Here is a 26,029-nt window from a genome sequence, read left to right on the forward strand (position 1 = left end):
TGGGAGTGCTGGTGGATGACAAGTTGACCATGAGCCAGCAATGTGCCCCTGTGGCCAAGAAGGCCAATGGCCTCCTGGGGTGCATTGGGAAGGCTGTTGCCAGCAGGCCTGCCCCTCTACTCAGCCCTGGTGAGGCCTCATCTCGAGTCCTGTGTCCAGTTCTGGGCTCCCAGTACAAGAGAGACATGGAGSTGCTGAAGCGAGTCCAGTGAAGGGCTAGTAAGATGAAGAGGCAGGAGCATCTTTTATATGAGGAAAGACCCAGAGAGCTGAGATTTTTTAGCCCAGGAAAGAGAAGGTCCAGGAGGAATSGTATCTATGAATATCTGAAGGGGCCATGTAGAGAACGCAAAGCCAGACTCTTCTCAGTGGTATCCTGTGCTAAGACATGAACAGGCAGTGGACATGAACTGAAACACTGGAAATTCTGCCTGAATATAAGAAAAAACTTCTTCAGTGTGATGGTGGCTGAGCCCAGAGAGGCTGTGGAGTCTTCATCCTTGGATATACTCAGAAGCTATCTGGACAACTTGCTCTYGGTGACCTTATTTGCTAAGGTGAGTTCGAATAGATGATCTCCAGAGGTCTCTTCCAACATCAACCGTTTTGTGATTCTGTGATATTCGTTCATAAGAGTTGTTCTGGTATCACAGTGTACCTTACTTTCACAATACTGGACAATATTAGGATGARAACAATTAGTTTCTCTTAATTACTTTTCTAATTAATTTCATCATTTGGTTCATATTCCCATTGCCCTTTTGGAAAAAAGTTCTAATCAATTATGGAGCAAACACTGAATTTAGGCAATGAAATATGCAAAATATTTATACATTATGTGCGTGAAAACTCAAATAATCCTGCTTTATGACTATATTGTTACTGAACATTTRATTTATATTCTTTGGGAGTTATCTYTAATTGCCACCATTGGATTATTTGGATACCTTGATAAGTAATTATTTATGCTGTATCATATAATGACCCCAACTCACCTTGGAAATATTGTCTTAAATCACCCATGATGTATGCTRGAATCATAGAATCATAGAATCAGTAAGGTTGGAAGGGACCTCTGGAGATCACCTAGTCCAACCTCCCTGCTCAAGAAGGATCACCTAGAGCATGTTAGACAGGGTTGCATACAGGCAGGCCTTGAACGTCTCCAGAGAAGGAGACTCCACAACCTCTCTGAGCAACCTGTGCCAGTGCTCCGTCACTCAAACAGGGAAGAAATTCCTCCTCACGGTCAGGCGGAACTTCCTGTGCTTCAATTTCTGCCCATTGCCTCTTGTCCTGTCACAGGGGACAAATGAAAAGAGTTTGTCCCCATCCGCTTGACATCCTCCCTTCAGGTACTTGTACACATTGATAAGATCCCCCCTCAGTCTTCTCTTCCCCAGGCTGAAGAGGCCCAGCTCTCGCAGCCGTTCCTCATAGGGCAGGTGCTCCAGCCCTCTGATCATCTTTGTAGCCCTACGCTGGACTCTCTTCAGTAGCTCCAGGTCTCTCTCGTACTGGGGAGCCCAGAACTGGACACAGTACTCGAGATGAGGTCTCCCCAGGGCTGAGGAGAGGGGCAGGATCACCTCCCTTGACCTGCTGGCGACACTCTTCCCAATGCACCCCAGGAGACCACTGGCCTTCTTGGCCACAGGGGCACATTGCTGGCTCAGAGTAAACTGTGCCTTCATTTTCTATTTTGAAGAGAGAACATTTTGTTATGGACATCTGAATACACATAATATGATATTTACTGTGAAAATTCTGGTTTTAAATTTTGGTCAAATAAATGCTTTATTCACTGAATGTCWAAAATAATTCCAGCAGCAAATAACTGTAGTATAGTCCATCTGCTATTCATTTACTAATGAATCTTGATTTTCAGGAGGGGAAATTTCATTTATTGACCTCAATCCAGTTTTCTATAATTTGTTGCATTGTTAYTTATTTCTTGTGAAAATAAATGAAACTTTTCATCTACCTTTTACTGAATATCCTCACCCTAAATCAACAAATTACTCTGCCTGATCAAACCATGCCATAGCCACARTTTTCAAAGATGCAAGTAACAGATTACTATACTACAAAAAGAAGGGAACAGAATGCTGATATCCATGTATCATAGTTCACCTAAGAGCAAACCTGACAAAAATGTTGACAGAACGTAAAATGGCACTGAGATGCGATGTGAGATGGCACGGATGAATCATATGATGACACCAGAAATAGCAAGCTTCTGTGGATGTCCATTCATCAGAATGAATGGCTGAGCTGATAGAGCTCATGTTGAATATAAGGCAATGACATATGGACCTACACACAGAAAAATGAGCCTTGCAATCAAGGCTTGAAGCTCCCTTTACTGTCATAAAAGAGCTGTTATTTAGCTTTTTTRTGTTATCTCCAATTGTTCTGGCATGCAATCATTTTTTGGAAGATAACCTACATTTTCTAGTCTTCATTCCAAAGGATAACATTTGTGCACTTGGAGTATTCTGATTCTCTGGTGTATTTTGTATATTTTAATTTTTTGAAACATGCAGGTTCCTGAAGTACATTTTCCTCAGCAATTTTACTTTTATAGTAGCAGCTGGGAACCACAGAAATATTTTATTATTTGATCAGTGAATACCCCAAGTGTTATAATATCAACGTCATTTTCTACTCACTTGAAAGACCTATGTGAAAAGAACATGAAAGGTGTATTGACTGAGTAGGAAATATAGTGCAATAGACCAAGCTCCAAGCACACAATGTGGGCATTTGTCTTCAGTGATTTACACTGTGAAAAAGTTGAGAGATCAAAGATGTATGATTTTATTTAAGGACAAGTGCTTAAATATATATGTATGTATATTAGATACATATCGATAAATATATATGTATGTATATTAGATACTGTTCTTACATGCAATCTGCATTATAATAGAKTTTGTTTGCTAGTTACAGAAAAAAAGATATTTTRCATTAAAGAAGATATTTCAGGTTGTGGTAATCCCCTTTTAAAAATAAATGACATTTTSACAAAAAGGTAAAAAATGATTTTTTCAAAAACAAATAATTGAAAACTTTATTTTTAAAAAYRCTTAGGTGAAAAATGATGGTATTTGTACTTCTTTCCCATTTTGTGAACCAAGCATCAACCAATTCCATATAGGTGCAGACACCTTCAGCAAAAATAAATCTTGATTTTTGGTGTAAAAGATACTTAAATAAGAATTTTTAACCAATTCTAATAATTGATATTTGTCTGCCATAACAGCTTTGAAACATTTCTGAAGCCCAATTTACCAAAGTACATCACAAGATCTACTTATCAAGAAAAGAGAGTTTGCAAAAAATGAAAGAAAGATATGCAATTTTAGGATTTAAATAAAAGTTTACTAAAAAGTCCAATGACCAGGGGGAGGGAAGAAAAAAATAGTATATGTCAAAAATAAATTATATTCTATGCATTGTTACTAAAAGGATTCACTCCATTRTTATTAAATGGTAAACACGTGATGATATTTTTTTTTAAATTAAATTTAAAAAAAATAAAAAAATAATTTGTAGGAAAACAAAACCATTAATATGAAACAAGTCACCAACACTAACACATAGTCAAATTGTACAGTTAGCAAATGGTTCACAAACAACTAAGACCCTAAAAACTGTTCATTATTAAATAAATAATGATTATTAAATCAATATATATGAATACTGAATGTATTCACACTGAGCAATATGAGATCACATACTGATCTTCCAGGCTCARAAAGATCTATTTCACTGTTTCACTATTTTACTTTAAAATGCCACATATAGGCAATTAAGGTTTTATAGTCAACATTAATCCAAAAGTTGCTTCATTGAATTCAGTATCTCTATGAATCTGAGTGACTGAAGCCCACAAAAGCTGATGAAAATATCCCTTTCAGTAAGACTTGGATCAAACTTTATAGAAGGAACAATATGTGCAGGTATGAAAGAAACTGAAAGTCTTGAAAGTTTGCAAAATTCTTCAAGCATAGGTAAATTTTTATCTTAATTTTTGCAACTCTTGCAAAAGCTAGGGTTCTAAAAGTGTTTCTAAGTAAGCAGATGCCCATGTTATTCTGATGTTTATTTTTGGACTATTTCCATGACGATCAACACAATGAAGATGTAAAATCTGCCATATTTGAATTCTGCCTYAGCTATAGCTGATTTACTTTAACARGGAGTTAAATCCCAAATAAAAAGAATTCAAACCTCAAAATTGAAATGTAGATTTAATTTCATATTTTGAACACTCTTATATTTAGTATTATTTAAATTATGTTTCTCCATGCCTCYCTTCAGATTGTCTGTGTTCTTGTTTGTAAATCTAGAAACTACATTTCTTCTTTAAGTTTGGCAGAATGTTCTCCTATCCTTAAATCTGATCAAATGATTTCTTATTTTTTAATTGGTCCATAATATACTGTCTTTGGCTTAACAGTTATTTGACTTCTCTCATTAAAAAGTTAAAAGATCTTTTGTACAAATAGTTTCATTGTCAAAAACAGAATTCCATCATCTTGAAAACTGAAAATCCTAAGAGTGTCCTTTGGACACCTCCTGAGAAGAAGAGCTGATGCAGCTCAAAGGCTACCTGCATTGCACAATGCTTAACTAAACATTCAGATCACCAGAAAGCAGTGGGGGCCAGCTGCTCCCTCAGGACAGGGAGCCAGAAGTGGAGGGTGACAGGCTGTGCCCTCACTGATGCAGTGYCCTATGGCCCTCTGGGCATGGCAGGCAGAGCTGGCTGCTGGTATCAGGGTCCATCGCCAGCCCCAGGCACGGCAAGTGACGATCCAGGTCTGGAGGTCATCCAGGGAGTCCAGCTCGGAGCAAAAGGAGATGGGGCTGGAGAACAACACACCTGTGGCATAGCTCAGACACGGACTCGCAGCCTAAACTGAAATGGATCTTGGGCCACAGGCAGGGGTGAGGGGATGTCCCAGAGGAGGCAATTTAGGCTAGTTGGTGCCCTCAGGGTCCTGATGCTGGTAGTTGCTTGCACGTGTACTACAGCAATGACCCAAATGTGGGGCAATGTGCTCAGTGAATCTGAGAGAACTTCAGACTATATCAGACTACCTCCCAGATCATATGGGACAGATGAGAACCCATAGACTGGGTTCAGGTGTTGTAACCAGCTCTCATCTCAGCACTTTGTGTCGACATATTTGTACATGTCAATCTGCTTTATGTAGAATCAATACAAGAACGAAAGATTGTACTTTGCAGTCTTGCAATGTATATATGTTAAGTGTTTATCTTTGTAGATAGGTATGAAATCACAGTAACATTTGGCATTGATAGAGGTTTACTGAGGAGTTAAAAATTAATCAAAAAGTTTTGCAAATATATGGAGGTATTAGTAAAACTGACACTTCAAAGATTACTGACAGCATAAATTTAATTTAATTTCTATAATGCCAAGACTGAGTTGCCTTATATCTAAATAGACCATAAGAAACCATTTTAAACTTGAAGAAAGTTATATATAATCTTTGTGAGAAGAGGGAAATGAAAATCAAATTCTCAGTTCTAGTTGAATTGAAACATCTCAGGTAAAGGTGACAGTATAGATAAAACATTTATATTAAAAAAATGCCATGTTGCCTAGGCTTTTTGATAAATGCTGCTTTATTAGGCTCAGCTATCCCTGAAGATGTATGCATGCAACTTCCATTGATTTCATTCAGCTTATATTTTGATAATCATTCAGAATATCAATGCTTACTGACATTTCATGCTACTGACTCAAATTGGCCTTATTGAATAGCCATAAAAACTGTAGAATCACAAAATCATCCACGTTGGGAGGGACCTTGGAAGGTCATCCAGTCCACCTTCCTACTCAAAGCAGAGTCAATACTGAATTCAGATAAGAGTATTAGGGCTTTATCAGTAGGATCTTGAAATATTCCAAGGACAAAGCTTCTGCAGGCAACTTATCCAAATGCTTGATCATTCTCAGAGTGATTTTTTTCCCCTTATATCCAGTCAGAATCTCTTGTATGTCGATTTATGACCATTGCATCTTGTTCTTTCAGTGTGTGCCTCTGTAGAAAGTCTAGTTCATCTTCTTGGAAACCTCACTGTAGGTACTGGAAGGCTGCTATTTACTCCCTGACTCAGCTTTCCTTTCTTCAAAAGTTCCAGTTCCCAGTAAAGTGAGATAATCCCTTCCTTTGATCTACTGTCTACGGTATAGCTAATACAGCCCTGGAGGCTGCTGGCATTCTATGCTGCCAGAGCATGCTGCTGGCTCGTGTTCAGCTTGCTTTTCACTAGGACCCCCAGGTCCTGTTCAAAGACTTTCTCTCTACCTAGTCTGTTCCCAGCTTGCATYATTGCTCAGGGTTAATCTGATGCAGGTGCAGGACTTTGTGTTCCTCCTTCAAAAGGTTCCTGTTGGCTCCTGTTTAGGTCCGTCTGAATAGCAAACCAGTCCTCAAGAATATTTATTATACCTCCTGGTTTGATGTCATCTGCAGACATGATGAGAATGCRCTCTGTCTTCTCCTCTTCTACCTCCTGTTCATTCTCACTGATGCCACATACTCTGCTCACCAAATTCCACAGCCCCTGTCCTCAGCAGCTCACTGCCTCCACCTCCACATCTCCTATGGACAAGGCGGAGGATGAGGCCTCCCCCAGCACCAAGGAAAGACTCCAGGTGCCCCTGCAACCTAAGACCAGGGCCATGGAAACCGCCTTYCCACAGAGCTCTCTCTGGTCTGTGGCCTCCCGTTTGCTAGGGCTGCTTTCTGCAGTCTRTGATGGGTACTGAGCCCTGTGTCATCTCACCACCATTTTAATTTCAGTGTTTAGAGAATGGAATTTTTTCTGTTTCATGATTTTCACCCTTTCTTACTATTTTGCTAAACTTAAGCCAAGCAAAGCATGCATGCATGCACACATGCACGCATATACAGACACATAAAATCCTTAATTTCACCTTGAAAACCTTAAGATGCATTTTTAAACTAAAACCATAAGTTTTTTTTTTTTTTTGATCAGCCATTAAAACATCTTTTTTTATTCTACTAAATCTATTAAAATGCTTGAGGTCTTCACATAGGAAGAAGCGTAGAATCTAAATATATTGTTTAAAATGAGTCAAGAAAAAATCCCCAATATTTTTTAATTAAATATTTTGTTTACTCAGGAAAATGGCAATACTCCTATTGAATTTGATGACAAACAAGATTCTACTTTATCCTACAACATAAGGCCCGTGTCAAATCTTTGGTATAGTAAAATATTACCTGGTCCGTAGAGAGTTGTCTGCTGCCTATGGTTAATAGGAATGAATTGACTAGTCCAAGCTGAATAGTCTCCTCACATCATGTGGAGGAACTGGATGTTGTGAAAAGATGGATACAGTTYGAGAGCAGCCTCTTCTAATGCAACAGTCTTGTCCTGGTACCTGCCCTGGGCATGCCCTTTGACAACAGGAGGAAGTAAAATCCCAATAGGAGAAAGCAGAAACATTTTCTTTTTTAAATAAGAAACTAGTCTGCCAGTGACTGGACACTAGCTCAAGGTCAAAGTTTCCATATGAAATSCAATTATTATTTTTCTTATTGAGTTTTAAAGTCTTTTACAAATCCAGGCTTAGAACACATGTTCATAGAACAGCTAGAGTAGGTGATAGCATACACATTAATGCAAGATGAAACAAAAAATAKCCAAGTCAAGAGAAGATTTTCAGAAAATCAAAATCAGAATAGAGAATAAGTTATAAATCAAACATTTGCCTGCGATGTTCCTGCAATTCAGAGGCAGAAATGGAACTTCACTTCCCATTTGGCACCCAAATCTCCTACTAAATAGCTGGGGGCTTTCCCATAACCTCAGAAGTTTCTCATCCTTTGTGAATCTCCTTTTTGCTTTGTCAACAGTTCTCTATACTTACGGCTACAATCTATGTAACTAAAGAGACTCTGTGATGGCAGAGCTGCTACAGAGAAAGATGGCTGCAGTGATTATGTTAATGGGATCACTAATTTCTTGTATAAACATAGCTTTAAGCTGTTATGTTACTTCATGTGTCATTAGCTGAGTCAATTAAAGATCTTGGGCATAAATGTTAATTCAGTCATTATTTATTTGTATTGCAGCAGTACATACTAGCCACAAAAGGCCAAGTCCATATTATCTGAGTCAAAAATACTGTTTCTCCCTGTAAAAACCTRTCTGGGCTTTATAGAAAGATGATTAAGAAAGAACAAAGAAATAGTGAATTAATGAAAATGTTAGCATAAAAGAATAATATAACAGTTAACATACTGTCATTAAAATATTTGAAGCCTCTCTACTCTTCAATTTATAAGATAATAAAATAATATATCTTCCAGTATAAAAAAAAAAAAAAGGAAGCTTTAGAAGTCATATCCATTCCAATAAACTTTCCACAAAAATAGGCAGGGAGCCAGCACAGATCAGTCCTAGATTGCTTTCTACAAGAAACGTCACTTAGTTAGACAACACTCATGGATCTTTTTGCATATTTTGAATTTACAGTCCCTCTCAGAGCACATCACAATGCTTTTAGACAACAAGCATTGCAGGAATGGATAACCTAAGACAATATCCACATCCACAGATAAAACCAATATCCTTGCCAAACACAGATGGAAAGCTTCGTTTTCGCAACTGCTGATCCCTGGATGTGTAAAGGTTTCAAGCTTGCATTATATAATGTGCAAACACAAATACATCTATAGATAACAGTCCAGAGGGTACCGTATACCTTGGTAGCGCTGGCACAGGCTCTGTTCCTATAATGGTTCTATTCTGTGTTCTACCTGTACAGAGTCTGGCTTTCAAAGGTTTTGGTCTGGCTTTTCAAAGCAGAGACAAAGTATTGTCACTGAACATTGTTCTGTCAAGAAATTTATGTAGCAGTTTGTAATACCAGCTAAGTGAGGAAGATATATGTATGCTCACCAGGCTCAAAATAAATGTGGGAAAATATCAGTGAAAATGACGATGTATTTTGGTCTCAAACAATTAGAAAATAAATGTTCTCAAAAATAATCAAACAAAAAGTCCAGAATAAGCAAATTAGAGATAGGTGATTGCAGATGTCTATACTTAATTTTTATTTTTTTTTAAGACCAGAGTTATTTGGAGATACTCCAGACACCTCTGAATGAGGTAGCTTGTGTACTGAAAAACATCTCAGTTTCTTGGTGCTTTGCAAAAGCAATCTACCCCATTTCTCCATTGCAATTAACCACTGGGTTAATCAGGCTGAGAAGATTGTCACTCTGTATTAGATGACACCCAAACCAACTTGTTCAGAGCTAAGTCAGACCAGCTTTGCACTGCTCTCTACTGTGTTAGGTACTGCTGTGGGGCTGGGCTGGAGTTGGGCTGAGGGACAGGGACCTTGTGTCTGAGTAGCGACAGGGCCATGACAGGGTGGGAGCTGACACTGCTGCAGTGTCGTGGGGCTCAGATGGCGCCAGGGATAGGCAGGGGTTGCCCCACAGCACCCACTGGTAGAATGACTCTGCCATAYTGAACATTTGGTCTTCACAAGGTACTGTGAGAAACCTTTCAGCCAACCTCTTATTTGGTTTTATATTATGCAACAGCTGCAGTAAATTCACATGTATAATTCCCATATAAACTTAAAATGGGAATTAAGAATTATCAGTCCAGCTACAAACATCCTGATGAAATAACAGCACTCACAATTTTGGAAGCATCTAATGCATAAATACAGTAGCATATTATTCACTAACTTCAGGAGGTCTGATTATGTGAGAAAGAAAAGTAGACAAGCCAAAATAAGGTGCTTTAAGTTAGAGAGGCGTGCCTCTTCCTACATAAGCTTCTTTCCCCGTAACTTACTGAAAACTATATATTCTTTGGTTACCTTTACAGTGGGTGCAGATTGGAAGTTACACAGCAAAGTGACTTATGCATTTGACACTGTTGCTGTTGGCCAGGTCCAGTATTTCCAGAGCTATGTTGATCAGACAGATGGGTCCTTAAAAGCCTGAAATTACAATCAAAATAGCTGCAGAAAATTCATTTCATTATAGCAATAAGTTGATGTTTTCTGAACAGGCTAATCCATTAAATATTCAAATTCCCCTTGAAAGAAAACAGAATTCGGGGTTATTTCTCCGAAATTCCTGGTTTAGAATCTAAAAAAAATCAATAAAAAAAGTTGGAAAACCTGAATTCTTTATGCAGTCTTATTGTGCTCATGATCATACATCCTTTGCTCATATTAGATAAATTGTTACATAAACAACTGTTACTTTTAATTTTAGTTTGGTTGAGTCAGTGCAATTTACTTTTGTGCTGAGTGACAGTATTTTGCTAGTAAGATTTTTATTTAATTTTTGTGACACCAAATCAGACAGAAATTACCAAACCTTTGGAATTTGTATTTTTATTATATTAGATAGATATCCATGTCTCTTCCTGTGTATTCTTTATTTTTCTGTTACAGTGTTCYTCTGTTAAACATTCTGAGCAAGATGCTGTATAACAAAACATTCAGGGAGCTCACTGGGGATCCAGTCAGCGCCTGTTGCTGATGCGTCTGAAATAGCCAAAGGAGGTGTAACGTAGTGTGAGATGACCTAAGCATCCTGCCAAATCAGCACTCTCTGCTTATGACAGCTGGGAGATTGAGAGTCTGAATCTATGGTTCAAGGGTATCTGCCTAATGATAATTCAGAAAACATTATCCACTGCTTGGCCACATATTTATTATTAAAAATTTACTTTTGTAAATTATTAATTGTAATTATTAATTAATTTCCAAACTTCTATATGATTTTCAAAATCACTGGAAGTGGCTGAGAGAAGACCTGCAGTCCAATTCCCTCTGGAAAGTCTGTGTGCATCTTTCTGCTCAAGTCAGTATCCTTTGATGACTGGTTTCTGCTATAACATCAGAACTGAAAATGTTTATTCTTTATGTATTTTCACAGCAGGAATGCAATGTGGTTCATGTCATCTCTCTGTCTGAGAAAGGCTGAGAAAGTCAGTGTCTTGCCAGAGTTCTGACCTCTGCAGACTGATATCAAATTCCCTTTTATTCAGGTAGTTAGATGAACAGTGTAGCACTGGCATACTTCTGGCCAAGCCCAAGCAAATTAGGAACAGTCATCCAGCACCCTACAACTGTGACTTGTATCTTCACCTATAAAACTTGATCCTTTGTTTTACGTTTCGCAATCAGTTACCTGGTAAGCTTTCAATGGTTGCACATGAATTTTGATACGTAACCAACTCCCTATCAACATTTTATCAATTATTTGAAACCACAAATATACTGGTTTATGCTTGTTGTAACCTTGACTATCTCCTTCTGCATACCCAGGTTTGTCAATACCTTCTGTTTGGTCTAATTTTGTATACAAGATTAAAGCGTTCTACTACACAAGCTTCCTTTTTATGTTAGATGTTCTCACTAAGTGGTATGCACTCATTTATGATTAATAAATGTAAATCTATTGAAGATATAAGATTATTGAAATTCATATTCAGTACCTCTGTTAGGGATTCCTGTATACCTCTTGGTCTTAAAATCCAATATTTTAAAGTCAATTTCTGCCTCCATTTTCTTTGTTCCCTTTCTGTTGTGTTCCTCTGCTTTTTGGCCCCATTGAAAATACTGTTTCGTATTCGTTTTGTAGTGCTTGCCTCCCCTTACTTTAGACCTGATCAGTCTAACTCTTTTAGGTTTCCTTTTCTTTTGCTCTCCCTTACCTCTCCTTCATCCTTTAATTTGCCCAGTGCAGACAGACTCCTGCTGTAATTATAATGTCTTTTAGGCTGCAGAGTGGATTAACTTGAAGAAACAGATAAACSTGCAGTATCTAGAATCTCTAGAAACAGAATTGTGCCTGTCCCATGTCTACTTTTCAGTAGCCACCTAGCTCTATAAGCACTCATCTTCCTCACAGTAAAATCTCGTACTGCAATCATAAACTTCAAAAGTCTTCAAGTTTTCCGTCTCCCTCTGAACTTTTGTTTTTTTTCAAAGTATCACTTGCATTCTCAAAGTAGACCTTTCACACTGTCTAGCCTGTGGGTAGACATTTTCAGTTCATAGCCACTAGCTCAGGCCTAAGCTGTACACAAGACTTGGTTTGAGCAGAAGTTGTCACTTTGCCCAAATCCTGATGTTTAAGACAATTAAATTCCTATTTAGTATGTTTTATAAAAGCAACTAAATTTAATGAGCTAAAAATCCAAAGCAAATCTCTTTATATCTAGACTGTTGGATATTTTAGTATGATTAGTATTAAATTGTTCCGGCTGAAACTGTTCCACTCTGTATTAAATAATTGAGCATTCAGTGGGACAGAGAGAGAGGAGGAGAAATTGAAAGCCTGACTGTACAGCCTGTTGCTTAGTGTTCTCTTCTGGGATACAAAAGCATCAGGCTACAAATTCTGCTCCAAAATTCAGTTTAATTATTTATACAAAGAGAAATAGCTTCACCTGTAAAGATTGAGAGGAATATCCAATATCTTGATGATTAGGGTACTCCTCTGGGATGTTAGGAGACCTCTCTTTCAATTCCTGTGCCGGTGAATATTTAATAATTTATACACAGTAAAACTGCTTCAGGGAAACTCACACCAGACTATCCAGTACCTCAGTAGATACCTCACTTATTTCCCATGCAAATGGTCTTGAATTCAAACCTCTGATCCAAGTCAGAAAGCACAAGAGTTTGAAAACAGGTTCTTCTCTCCTAAGTGAGTGTTAACCGGACTACACATTTCATCTCCAGGTTCAGTGGAGCAAAGAATTTGAGAGAGCACTGACCTGGAATTTAGCTACTGAAGTTATTGGGTGGACATTTGGTTACTGAAGAGGATTTTTTTTACTGAGAATCCCAAATAAGATCTGTTGTCAAATCTATCTCAGAGTGGTTACCTACATTGTCATTCCCATCTGGCTTGTTCTTGTGGCTTGCAGCTGGTAGCTTTTGTGAATCCTATTTGTAGGTACCCAATAGTCTCAGACAGTAGAGTGCTTAAAAGTTAGACATGTCAAAATTCAGCACTGGCCAACTTTATTTGTATACACTAGATAACAGAGAAAATATTCATTTGTATATAAAATGCTTGTACATCTCCATCATGGAAGAAATAAGGTTACTGCAAAATAAGCAACAGTACAGATCAGTTTTAGTTGGCCCCAAAAAGCAGAATATTTTACTTAAATCTATTCTCTATCTAATAATATCAAAATGACAAATAATTAAAATCATCTCAAGATGTTTGTGAAAATAGAAACAAATAATAGAAAAGCTATTCTTTTTCTGGCATCTCGTGACTCATTATTTCATTAGCCTTTTTAAAGTAGATTCATTTATTTAGTACACTTGATGTATCTACAGGTATTTGTCAGTATGTAAGGTAAATAAAAGCACAAATGAATTTAATTAAATATTGAAAAACAAATAGTAAAAGAAAGACAAAATCTTATATAATCCACTTTATTTTCATAAAGCTGTTGCTAATCAGAATGGGTCACTTTTCTGTGATAAACAGGGAATGGATTTAGTTTTATTCTTCCTGTCCTTTTTACACATTACAAGTTATCTATAATAAGTAATTTTATTGTTTTCTCTGTAACCAATCATTGTTGATATGTATTTGATGAATGGTTTTAACGTACATCCTAGAGGAACAGACTTGCTCATCCAGTTCATATGATCAATATCCAACAAAAAGTGGTTGCCTACAGCCAACTGCAGTTCTATGAGAGGAAGGTAAGAAATTAGGTGTGGAGGTAAGGAAGATTTAGTCATTTCGTAAGTACTGGCTAATGTGTTGTGTGCTCCTTGTGGATACACACGATTTAAACCAAGATTACGCATAGAAAGGAATAAGAAATGCAAATAAAAATAGATCATTTTGTTTTGATTAAGAGAGGAAGAAATGTGTATCTCTAGAGAATATCAATGTTTCAAGTACGAAATTCATAGTAGATATAAGTAAATAGGGGAGTCAGGTGAAAGCATATATAAATATGCTAATAAGCATGTAGACACTAGAAATTTTGAGGTATGTATGAAAAAACATCTCTAAATTTCTCTAATTACCTGAATGAATCTGTTCAATCAATGTTCAAAGAGAAACAGGCAAAGGGAACTTCAAGYACTATCAGAGTGAAAAAAATGACTGAAATTTCATAGAGAATACCTTTAACTGTACTTTACATTACTGACATAAAAAACAGTAGGAGTTGCACAATAAACTGTTAGCATCACTATTATTGTTATTWATAAAAATAAAAGGTAATTTTTTTTATTAGCTTCTACTTATTATTAGGTATATTGGAAACTCATAAGGGAAAGAAAAAACATTTAGATTCAACCACCAATTTTAATATCTTCCCCTGAGCAATGAAATTATTCACTCAACAACAATAAAATTTGTTAACTTATTGCCATGAAACAAAATGTATAATGTGCACTGTGTGGGAAAATAGTAGTAATGGCAATAATAATAATAGCAATGAGAATAATATTACCACTTTAACTATAAAATGCATTTTCTCTTTAAAACCACAAGGAAAACTCTAACAATTGTCTATAGGGCAAAAAAGCCCTTTAATTTAACATAATATGTTTCCTTTTACATGTCTATTTTGTTATGTCTTGGAGAGCATATAACTTCTTTTCTTAGCACTGTCAATTATTGTCAATTATTCTGTCACATCATTTTCAAACTGCAAGTATGTTACAAGCCTTAATTATCATAGACCTAAAAATTTAAACTGAAGTGCACAAATAATTAAAGGTGGATAAGATTCCAATTTAAAAAATGTTCACATCAAGTTCCAAAAAAAGCTGTGGTATAACATGCTTAGAATAATCACTTTTGTAAGTTTTACTTTGTAACCTCCTCTCTAACCAGCAGATAACCCATCTTCAGTGTCCACATGCCAGGTAGTCACTAATTCGAGTACCTAAAGCTTGTATTTGTTTTGTAAGCCTATGGCCACTTCAAAGTGTGACCAGAATAACTAGCAAAGAATTGCCTGAACTGAGCACATCCACTATGTAGTTGACTACAATTCATTACTGATGAAGATGAGTCCAAATGCTGGCCTTCTGGCATTTTACTGACAAATCCAGAAAGCCATCTCCATTGCATTCTAAATCTAGATCTCAAAAATTTCCTGAAACTGGGTGTCCATCTTTCTTTTAAAGATGTGAATAGAGCTTGATCTTAAAATATGGCCACAGTTGATGCCAGCTTTATATAAACCACTAATCTTGCACAAAACTTGAAGGGAGGTTATAACCTAACTGTAACTGTCTGTAACTTAAGGATACACTCAGCACTGGTCAAGTAAATTACTTGTCTACTGCCCTTCTGAGTATCACAACTGGATCATCAAGGCAAAGCTTTCATGGAGTCTTTTGGACAGCCCAAGACTGATATCACCTATTAACCCACTACTAAAGAGGTGTCTAAGAGGCTACTTCTGTCTTAAAAGCAGAAAGGCAAAGTGTAGCAGGCCCAAAAGTGAAAATACCTGAATCAGTATTGCAATGAACATTGTTGTCTCCTTTCCTTCTCCCTGACCAAGCCTGTGTCATTTTCACATGACCCAACCTTTTCTACCTTGTTCCCACCAACTCACAGAGAGGCCTCTTTCCATGAAACTTGTGAAACTCAGATTTCATCTAGAGGCCTGAGATCTCAGTGTGCCTAGCTGATTTCTTCCTGAGTTACTGGCTTAGTTCCTTTAGATTCTTCAAGGAACTATATTCAGATGCCATAGATGCTTGTACCCCTGTGACTAGTAACTCAGCAGCAGGAGCTGCTGTTAAAATTCCTTGCTAAAGCTCTGGCTAGCTTAGCGTGGGTAAGCAACCAGCTTGCCATTAAGCAGCCAGCAAAAGGTGTGCCTATCCAGCTATCTTTCTTTGCAATTGTGTGTGTTAGAAATTCATGTTGGTGAGCCAAGAAGAGAGCTGGTTGGGCTAACTAACCCAGGTCCTATTAGGCAGCAGATACAATCAAATAATTAGATAGTATGACAAAACTGGAAGCATTCCCACCCGAGCAAATATGACATATTCTTTAGCTCCCTGCAGTTACTGAAGGGTTAGGTAATTCACAGGGCATTCATCACACTTCGAAACAGATGTGTATCTGTTGATTATACAGCATATATCAACCATATATTTTATGGCTAGCTAGATTACTGAACAGCAGGATCACAGACCCCATCTAAAATTCTGAGTCAAGACTGACAAAGGGGCTGCGTCTCCTATTCATGTTGGGACAATAGCTGGGGGAGTACAGTTCCCTTCATAGAATAGTAGAATCATAGAATCAGTAAGGTTGGAAGGGACCTCTGGAGATCATCTTGTCCAACCTCCCTGCTCAAGCAGGGTCACCTAGAGCATGTTAGACAGGGTTGCATCCAGGTGGGCCTTGAACATCTCCAGAGAAGGAGACTCCACAACCTCTCTGGGCAACCTGTGCCAGTGCTCCATCACTCTCACAGGGAAGAAATCCCCCCTCACGGTCAGGCAGAACTTCCTGTGCTTCAATTTCTGCCCATTGCCTCTTCTCCTGTCACACGGGACAGCTGAAAAGAGTTTGTCCCCATCCCCTTGACACCCTCCCTTCAGGTACTTGTACACATTGATAAGATCCCCCCTCAGTCTTCTCTTCTCCAGGTTAAACAGGCCCAGCTCTCGCAGCCGTTCCTCATAGGGCAGGTGCCCCAGCCCTCTGATCATCTTTGTAGCCATATGCTGGACTCTCTCCAGTAGCTCCATGTCTCTCTTGTAGTGGGGAGCCCAGAAATGGACACAGTACTCGAGATGAGGCCTTCACAGGGCTGAGTAGAGCAACAGGATCACCTCCCTTGACCAGCTGGCAGCACTCTTCCCAATGCACCCCAGGAGACCATTGGCCTTCTTGGACACAAGGGCACATTGCTGGCTCATGGTCAACTTGTCATCCACCAGCACTCCCAGGTCCTTCTCTGCAGAGCTGCTCTCCAGAAGGTCAGCCCCCAGCCTGCACTGGTGCCTAGGGTTATTTCTCCCTAGGTGCAGGACTCTGCCCTTGTCGAACCTCAGGAGGTTCCTCTCTGCCCAGCTCTCCAGCTTGTTCAGGTCTCTCTGAATGGCAGCACAGCCCTCAGCTGTATCAGCCACTCCTCCCAGCTTGGTAGCGTCAGCAGTCTTGCTGCGGAGGCACTCTGTCCCCTCATCCAGGTCATTGATGAAAAAGTTGAACAGGATGGGACCCAGTACWGAGCCCTGGGGGATGCCACTAGCCACAGGCCTCCAACTGGACTCCATGCCACTGATGATGACCCTCTGAGCTCTGCCTTTCAGCCAGTTCTCAATCCACCTCGCTGTCCACTCGTCTAACCCACACTTCCTGAGCTTCTCTAGGAGGATGTTATGGGASACAGTGTCAAAAGCCTTGCTGAAGTCAAGGTCCACAACGTCCACTGTTCTCCCCTCATCTACCCAGCCAGTCATTCCRTCACAGAAGGCTATCAGGTTGGTTAAGCAGGATTTCAACTTCAGTCTTGGTTTCTATTTGAAGAAAACCTGGGCATACAGGCTCAGAAGTTATTACATTGCTATCTCTCGGGATGCCCAATCTGATTGATAATAAGGAGAAGATTGAAGAGGGTGCCTCTGGTTCAGAAACAGCCTTGTTCATCTCAGTTAACTGACATAAATTAAAAGTAAACATAAGCAGGGATGAGGGGGAGAGGGATTAATCTTTCACTAGAGCAATCGCTAAAGCTAGAAAAAATAGAAGTGCTTTTTAGGCATTCAAGCTTTTCACACCTGAAACAGAAACAGCGACTACTAAAATACAAGTTTGTAACAACTGGTCTGAATGTAACTTGAGTGTATTAATTGGTTAAATCATCTGATAAAAAAGGTAGACTTGATAGGTTAGAGCAAAGGAGATGGGAAGCTATGACTCAAGGACCATTGATGTCTAATAATCTTGTCTTATTAAATTCATACGTCTTTGAAGGAGTCATTTGAGTTAGAAGGTTTTTATTTTTTTTACACAGGAGTATGTCAAAGTTGAAGAGACAACTTTGTTCCATGTTCATGTCCTGCATGAAGCTATTTTGAACTTTAATTTCAGGAGCAACTTCAGAAAGATTTTTCTCACGATATGAATGATAACTGTTTCGATTTTAAGTTAGTAGTACTGTTGTAACCGTAAGTAGATTAGCATATATAATAGTCTTCATTGTGTCTGAAGAGGAGTACAAGAGATGCAGCTGCTACAATCCTTTGGGCCATTGTGGCAATCTTGCCTGATTTTTGTTGCTCAGACTTCCTTCATTATGCGTCAAAAGGCCACATTTTGTATCCATAAAAATGCTGCAAACTGAGGAGTGCCAAACAGCCACATCCACACAAGAGCTCTAACGATAACTTCTGTCATGAGAGAATCAAGCTCACTGAAAAAGAATAAATTCTGATTTTTTTGAGTAATGGAATGAAAGTTGTGGGTTTGTGGGGGTAATAAACAGTGGGTAAGGCTAGCAGAATTCACCTGTAAGATTTCATATTACTCTTCTATTTATCTGAGACACCTTTGCAAGTGGGGCAGATCTCCACTTGCACTTATGTCCACTTTACAAATGTCTGTGGTGCCGTGCAGTAAAACTAGGCACCTGTAGTGTAATATACCAGCCTAAGCCGTACTTTATAATCAGTGAAGACAAGGAGAACAATTCATCTCATCTACTTCAGACATTAACTTAGGATATATATTTTTCCCTAAATCTCCCTTGCTCTCCAGTGGCTGTAGAAGAACCCTATGCAACTAGAGTAAACTGGATGCTTAACTCAGGCAGATAAAGTGTGATTAGTTCTACTATGGGGTTTTTAAGTCCTTGTTTGAAGCAGTAGCCAAGATGCAGTATAAATCTTGTTATTTGTATATTTATATTTATCGACTTGATATTTGGTGGAAAATCATAGAGCGTTTAGGACAAAACGAGAGCGAAACTAAGCATTCACATTTTATTTGATATTCATCTCATCCATCAGTTACACATTTTTTGTTTTAATGAAATGATGTAGATCAATCAGGCACTTTTCTATGCCCTATTTTCTCATCCTGATCAATTAGGAATCACTATGAAGAATAGTAGGTTACAAGAATAGATTTTTCATACGTGTGTTTTCCGTGCTCAGCGAAGGCTTTTGGTGTGTGCCTCATGTGTCCAGTATAAATGCCATTTGTCAATGTGAGAAGTGAATCAAAGCCCACAGGAAACAGAAAACTTACAAAAAGAAACACTGTCAAGAATAAAGCAGCAGTTAATTGAAATGGATGGAAAAGAGGGGAAAAAAGGAAAGAACTGACAAAAGAGGACTGGTCATACTAAAGATAAAAAATGAAGTAGAATTGTTTATTATCCTCATCTGGCTATCTATCTTAAAGCAAAGGATAAGCCCCAAGCATGTTGATAGTGTAAATAAGGAGAAAATTAAAGCTTTGATCACTATGTAACATAGACTCCTGTTCTAGAGTCTTCTAATACAATTTCTTTCCTTTTTTTCCCCCATTAAATGGTTACTTCTTCTGTGTGTAACAAAGAACCTCCTCTTCCTGCACCAAAAGAAATATAGGCTTTTGGGGGTTTGTTTGGGGGCTATTTAGATAAAAGAGCTATTTAGCTAAAAAAAAAAAAAAAAAGCAATTTAGCTCAAGAATTGCTTTGTAAATTTCCTTTTATCTATTCCATTACTTTTTTAAATGTAAATGTCTCACCTTTCCCATCATTCCAAACTTTGTTATAATTACAGTAGACTATTTAAAAAAGAAAATTACTTAGAAGTTGTAGTTGCCCACACACAGCCAGTTTTGCTGTAAGTATAGCTATTTTAAGGTAAAATTCCAAGCAGTTGTAATCATTAAAATGAAAATGCATTTGGTTCTAACGCTTCATGCTTCATGTGACCTTACTGTTTCATCAGACTAGTGAAACAGGTTCTCTTTTTCTTTCCATAGTGAGCACATATCATTATCTCATTTACCAAGTGTTCAGTTGCTTTAGATGTCAAGATCTGAAGAAATATCTGCAATTTTGTTTTTCCTTGATCTATTTTTTTGTGGACTGCCAAAAACCAGTAGGAAAGACAAACAATGAAATACACGGTCTAAAAATCTACCAGGTATTATAGAATTACTCTATTGGCTTTTTGCTATTGATGTGTTCCTATTCATTTTTTTCTCCTATTAAATGATAGTCTATGGTCACACAAATTAAGATTTAAAGTATGTCAGAAACAGGCTATTGTCATAAATACATGAGGAATAAAGGTGCATTGTGAACTACTTTTCTTGGAAAAAGAAGGTTTCTTCTTTTAATTACTCTTAAAATGTTATTTTTCTTGTATCAGCAGAAAAACGTCCCTAGCAAAGATTTTCGATTCATATCTGAAGACTGGATTGATAGACACGGTTCCTTGACTTTTGATCTCCTGAAGATTTACACCAAAGCAAGAACTGGCCCAAAACAGGAATTAATCTCAACTTTTCCTCCAAAGAGATGCTAAGGGACTATAACTATTTTTAAGAAGAGTATAATATACACCATAAAAATAATTTTGCTGAAATATAGAATAAATTTCTATTTCGAAAGGAAATTGGAAATTATAAGGAAAGTTATTTTTAAGAATATATTGATAATATATTATTGTATGCTGTCAAACCTTGCTTAAATTCAATATTAAAAAAAAATAGCACTTTTTTAAGAATGACCACAGTTGAGGTATGAGTCATTTCAGCTAACTTTTGCTGTTAAAAAGTTAGACATTTTTAATGCCTGATGCCATAATTTAATTCATTCTAAGTTCCCTCTAGATGTCACAGAGCAAAATAAGCACTTCCAGAAGATAATTCATCCTACCTATTACACCTATTTAGGGTGGTATGAATCATTCTCTGGAGGTGCCTATCTTACTCTGTCTCCCTCTGAAGGGGGTTAGATGAGCAGCATGACACAACAGTTCAATAGCTAAAGATATGTGAGAGCAGGGCTGCTTCCAGTGACTGTCCTACCAATGTGTGCCTTTATTCTCCTCTTAGAATCAGAACATCTCAAATATCTTTAGTATTTTAGGCTGTAGACACACACATGGGTTAGCCCATGGCAGGCTGAGCTGTCCACATTTTAAATTCACTCTGGATGAAACATTAGTTAATATATTATGCTTTCAACTACCAACTTTTCAATATACAGATTATTTCTTTCTCATGCTCCAAAACGTATGTCCTGATCATTCATGTGCAGCTGCTATGATGTAGATTTGTTCTGGGTTTATGCCTCAAGTTTTACTGTATCATTCTTGTGCTCATGACTTGCGTTACTTATTTCAAGTAACTGATGCTGAAAATGTGTACTTAAAATGGAAATCATTTAAATCACTTTAGTTGGTTTTACCTGAAGAAGGTAATACTATTAAAACAGTAGTCTTCTAACAATAATTTAGTTAAAATTACTTCTTACTTTCTTCCTGAAAAATAATTCCAATTTATTTTTGATGCCAGTAAACCAAAACTTCACAAGAAAATGAACACAAAGCTGTAGCATGAAAATTTTCTTATACAAAAAACAACACACAAATACTTCATAGAGTCCTAAAGTCATAAAGTAGTCTTGCGGGACTATTCTGACCCACTGTCTAAGGCCATAAAATCTCACCCAGAGGTTGCTGCATCCAGACTCCATCTTCTGTCTTGTGGCACAGCTTTGTGACATCCAACCTAGATTAAGGACAGAATATGTAGTATTCCTGATCTGACTTTAAAAAAAATTAACTTTAGATTGAACTTTAAGGATAAAATACAGAATTCATTAAAATGAATTAGACTCCTGCCATTGAAGCCCATCAGGTTAATATTTCTACACAAAAACTTTCAACACACATAAAGCCTTTCCAAATAATTACGATTTTTTTTCCTTTTGTGTCAGAAGATGGAAGGGAACGACTGCATGGAGGAGCTCAAGGTTTTGGAGCAGAATGGGTCGCAAGCCTGAGAATTACCCTAACAAACTTTCCCTGTGAAATAAAATTGCTTCTTTTCACTTCCTTGTGATAGGCCAAAGATGTATATAGGTAATTCTGAAGTAGTATTGCGATGATCACTGACAGTATATTACATCATGAAAATTGATTTGGGATTTTAATTCTCTGCAGAAAAACAGTGACTTTTACTAAGTTTTATATGACTTTTTACTATACTGATTAATGTACATAATAGACTGTGATTTAAACTGGCTATCATTCATACATAGTTTTTTAGCAACATGCTCCAAGAGGCTTCAAACAGATTTTCTCTTATTTGTTCTGTCCTCCATTTAGCTAATATTGATTTTCCACCACACAGTTTCTAATGAACTAGAAAACAACCTTTCTCCCTTTTATTTAACTTTTGTCCTGTGTATTACACCAGCATTATCAAAGTACATGTAGACATCTGTGTGACACAAAGCAGAATATTATTTTAATTGCATTCAGAAAAGAAAAGATGAAAAATAATTTTTGATGACTCAGAAAAATACACTATAATTCTACTGTTTCTTAATGCAGAATGATTCAACTTCTATATTAATTGTTAGAATTAGAATACTGTTGCCTGCAAGCTCTATTGTCTTTAAGGTGGCTATTTACTGRGATTTAGCACGCTTATTCTGTGAACTAGACATCACCGAGATATGTTTATGTATCTAATCTTTATATTGCTGTCTTAGATAGTAAGAACACAACATCCTGAGCAGTGTGGATCACAGTGCAGGGCAACCACTCACCAAGCTACACAGGAAGAGCTGAATTCTGAACAGTGACAGAATAGAGATAGAAGAATCACAGCTAAACAGCTATTTTAGATCTGACCTTGTATATTTACCGCAAACTAGCACCATGGGGAGGTTAGATAGCTAGATAGCAGAGCTGTCACCAAAGCAGGGATCTGTCTAAAGAATTTCTGTGATATAACAGAACCATAGGAATGTTGTTGGAAGTCAATATTGGCAAAAAAAAAAAAAAAAAGAAAAAAGAGAAAGAAGAAAAGCATGTCTCTTACTTAAAGCAGAAGAAACACCGACATTTCCAGAAAGCTGTGAATTCTAGAACAAATGAAGATTAAGGCTTCATATGTTCAAAGCTCTTATATATTCACTGGCAGAGCTTGAATCTAGTCTGAGAGTATGGAAAGCAATCACAGTCTAAATTACTGTAGCAATAATAAATGAAATCAAAGGCTAGCAAGGCTTACAGACAACAATGAAGCTTCAAACATAGTAATAAAAAGCTCTTGCATGTTTAGAAGTATAGTACAATTTAATTTTAGCAAATTTCACAATGCTATGTATCTCTAATAAAAATTCAGTTTGCTTGGTTGCCATGTTCTGAAAAAAACTCTTGAATCATTTGTTGATGTTATTTTATACTTAGTACAAATCAAAAGAACTAATCCTGAAAAAAGAGTATGTTTTAGCTGCTCACTGCAAAAATGTAACATATATATTATAAGGTCATATATAGTTCCAGTATAACAGGATCAGTATTATTCTAATACGACAAAAGCAATAACTCTTTTATACCTGCTATATTGCTTTTATTCTGTTTGGTCTGTTTTATTTTGCAGTTCCCTTGATCATCAGCAATTTCATAATGAATAAGTGAATACATATAGTTCTGGGAAATATACGTTCCCATTAATCTAAATTAGTGAATAAAAAGAACTAACTGATCTATGACTTTGAGGTCTACAAACTACAGCTTAGGTGAACAAGCAGACAGATTACTTCTGAAYAAAGGATAGCTACGCCAAGATGTGCAAGCACTAGTCACTTTGTAGACTATGATAGAGTTTCAATAAATCAGACTATAATTTCAGTAAAATGGGCCTAAATTCTAGTCTTAATCAGAAGACTAGTTTCAATAAAAAGAACTCAGTTGCTCTGAGAAAAGCTTATGCTTTCTGTTGGATACTGGACCAAATCAGTCAAGATACAGTACACATTATTATCTATCATAGATGCTTTAAAGGTAAGGATTTAGCTGCAGGAGGGTGATTCTGATTTCCTAACTGATGTGCTCAGTTTATTTGCTTTTCTACACTGACTGTAGGAAACTGTAGGCAGTTTTTGTAGGTGATTCAGAAAGACTATTCAGTGATCCTTTATGTTAAGGAAGGAACTGTCTCGAGCTTGCAAAAGGGAAGCTGTCTAACACAAGATTGATTCAGGGCTGTACAATTCTCCCTTCCTGCTTCAGCCTTGCAGAGAGAAAAAGAAGGTGCCCTTTACTTAAGRCTGGTTGAGATTATAGGCATTTTTCAGTGATAAAACTTTGCAGGAACATCCTCACTTCGTAATGAAGAGTCAAAGCACCATATTACTGACTAGAACAAATAGGGCAGYCCCTAAAGTGGGCTTCTGTGTACAAAGTAATGTAAGATTCATGAAAACAGAATGACAAAATAAGCAAGGCAGATCCTGTATTTATAATCATAAAGTTAGAGACTTTATGTGCAAATATTGGGTGGCAACATTTATTCCATAGGCTTTTCCTTGAATTTCATTTTTTTTATGAAAATAAGGCTTATGTGATCTTTTTCTTTTCATATGCATGTGCTAGCAGGGATTTATTAGAAGATTAAGCTGGCTTTATCTATTTCATTCACTCACATCTCCATTTATTGTTAAAGGAGCTGCATATTCCCAGGTCGATACCCTAATTTTCCTGGTATTGGGGAACCTGGTTTCCTTCACGCACTAGGAACATCTAAAAAAGATATKTTTCTGTGCAGCCCCCAGTTACAGCCATGCCCTAGCATATGATCCAGTGTTACAGGAGCAAAGTCCTAGCTTCCCATACATATCAGCACTATTTTTATTTTTTTTTTATACGTGTGCATGAACATGTAGGTGAATCCAGAGGCTTTTTATGCACTGGCTAATTTCAGCTGCATTTGACCAAGGAGTTGAGTCTGCAGTGCTAATAGCTATTTCCTACATTTTTATGTTCAAATAGAAAGGGGAGAAAGAAGCCAAGTTAAAATATTTTCTGATTTACCTCTAATGCCCCCTTATTTCACTGGCAAATTTTCAACAGGGAGTGGCACAGCTCTTGTTTTACTGACAAAATACTCTAGGAGAGAAAGGTATTTCCTACAGAGAAATGCAAGAGACACACATCTAAATGCTCCTAYGAATAGAACTTGAAGCTCCAAAGAAATGTTCTGCGTTAGAATAAAGATGTCTGTGTTGAGCAATGACAGACACAAGTACCTTTAGTCCTCCACAGCTGCATTTTAAGTACTTAAATATTGTATCATATCTTGTGATTTGTACATACACATAAAAGAGATCATTATTACCCCAGATTATTCAAAAGAACTGCAATAGTCAGAATTTCATTGGTGAGGAGCTGAGGCACAAATACATCAAAGTGACCAAGGTTACCAAACAGAACCACAGAGGAAGCAGCAGGAAAGCCATAACGTATCCAACACACCCAATTCAACTGCATCCATATTCACATACCTGCGACCGATCATCCTTCACTACAAAGTACTCAAAAAGATATCAATAACTTGAATTCTTTTATATTTTTTTGTTATTAGAGCTTTAACAATAATTTGCAAATTTATGGCCTTAAGGGATATATCTAAAGAAACCAATTAAACAAACATTGTTCTTCTGAAGAAAAATATAACTTAGGAAAAACTCATATATATAATTAACTAAAAAGTTACCACAGGAAGATATTTTAAAAATTTGAGTAGGTGAAAGTTTTAATTTTTGATTTCTATCTTTTTATTTTTCAAATTTCCTGAAATATATCACCAGAATAAGAAAATACAATATAGTTTAAAGAATAATGAAACAGATTAATGAAAACTGAAGACATTTAGAATGCTTATCTTTACTGTATGCTGCCAACATAAAAATTTTACAGCATCAGCTGGGGAGTTACAGT

The sequence above is a fragment of the Rhea americana genome, unplaced genomic scaffold, assembly GCF_003343005.1.
Source record: "Rhea americana isolate MKP2758 unplaced genomic scaffold, rheAme1 scaffold_238, whole genome shotgun sequence".
In the NCBI taxonomy this organism is placed as follows: domain Eukaryota; kingdom Metazoa; phylum Chordata; class Aves; order Rheiformes; family Rheidae; genus Rhea; species Rhea americana.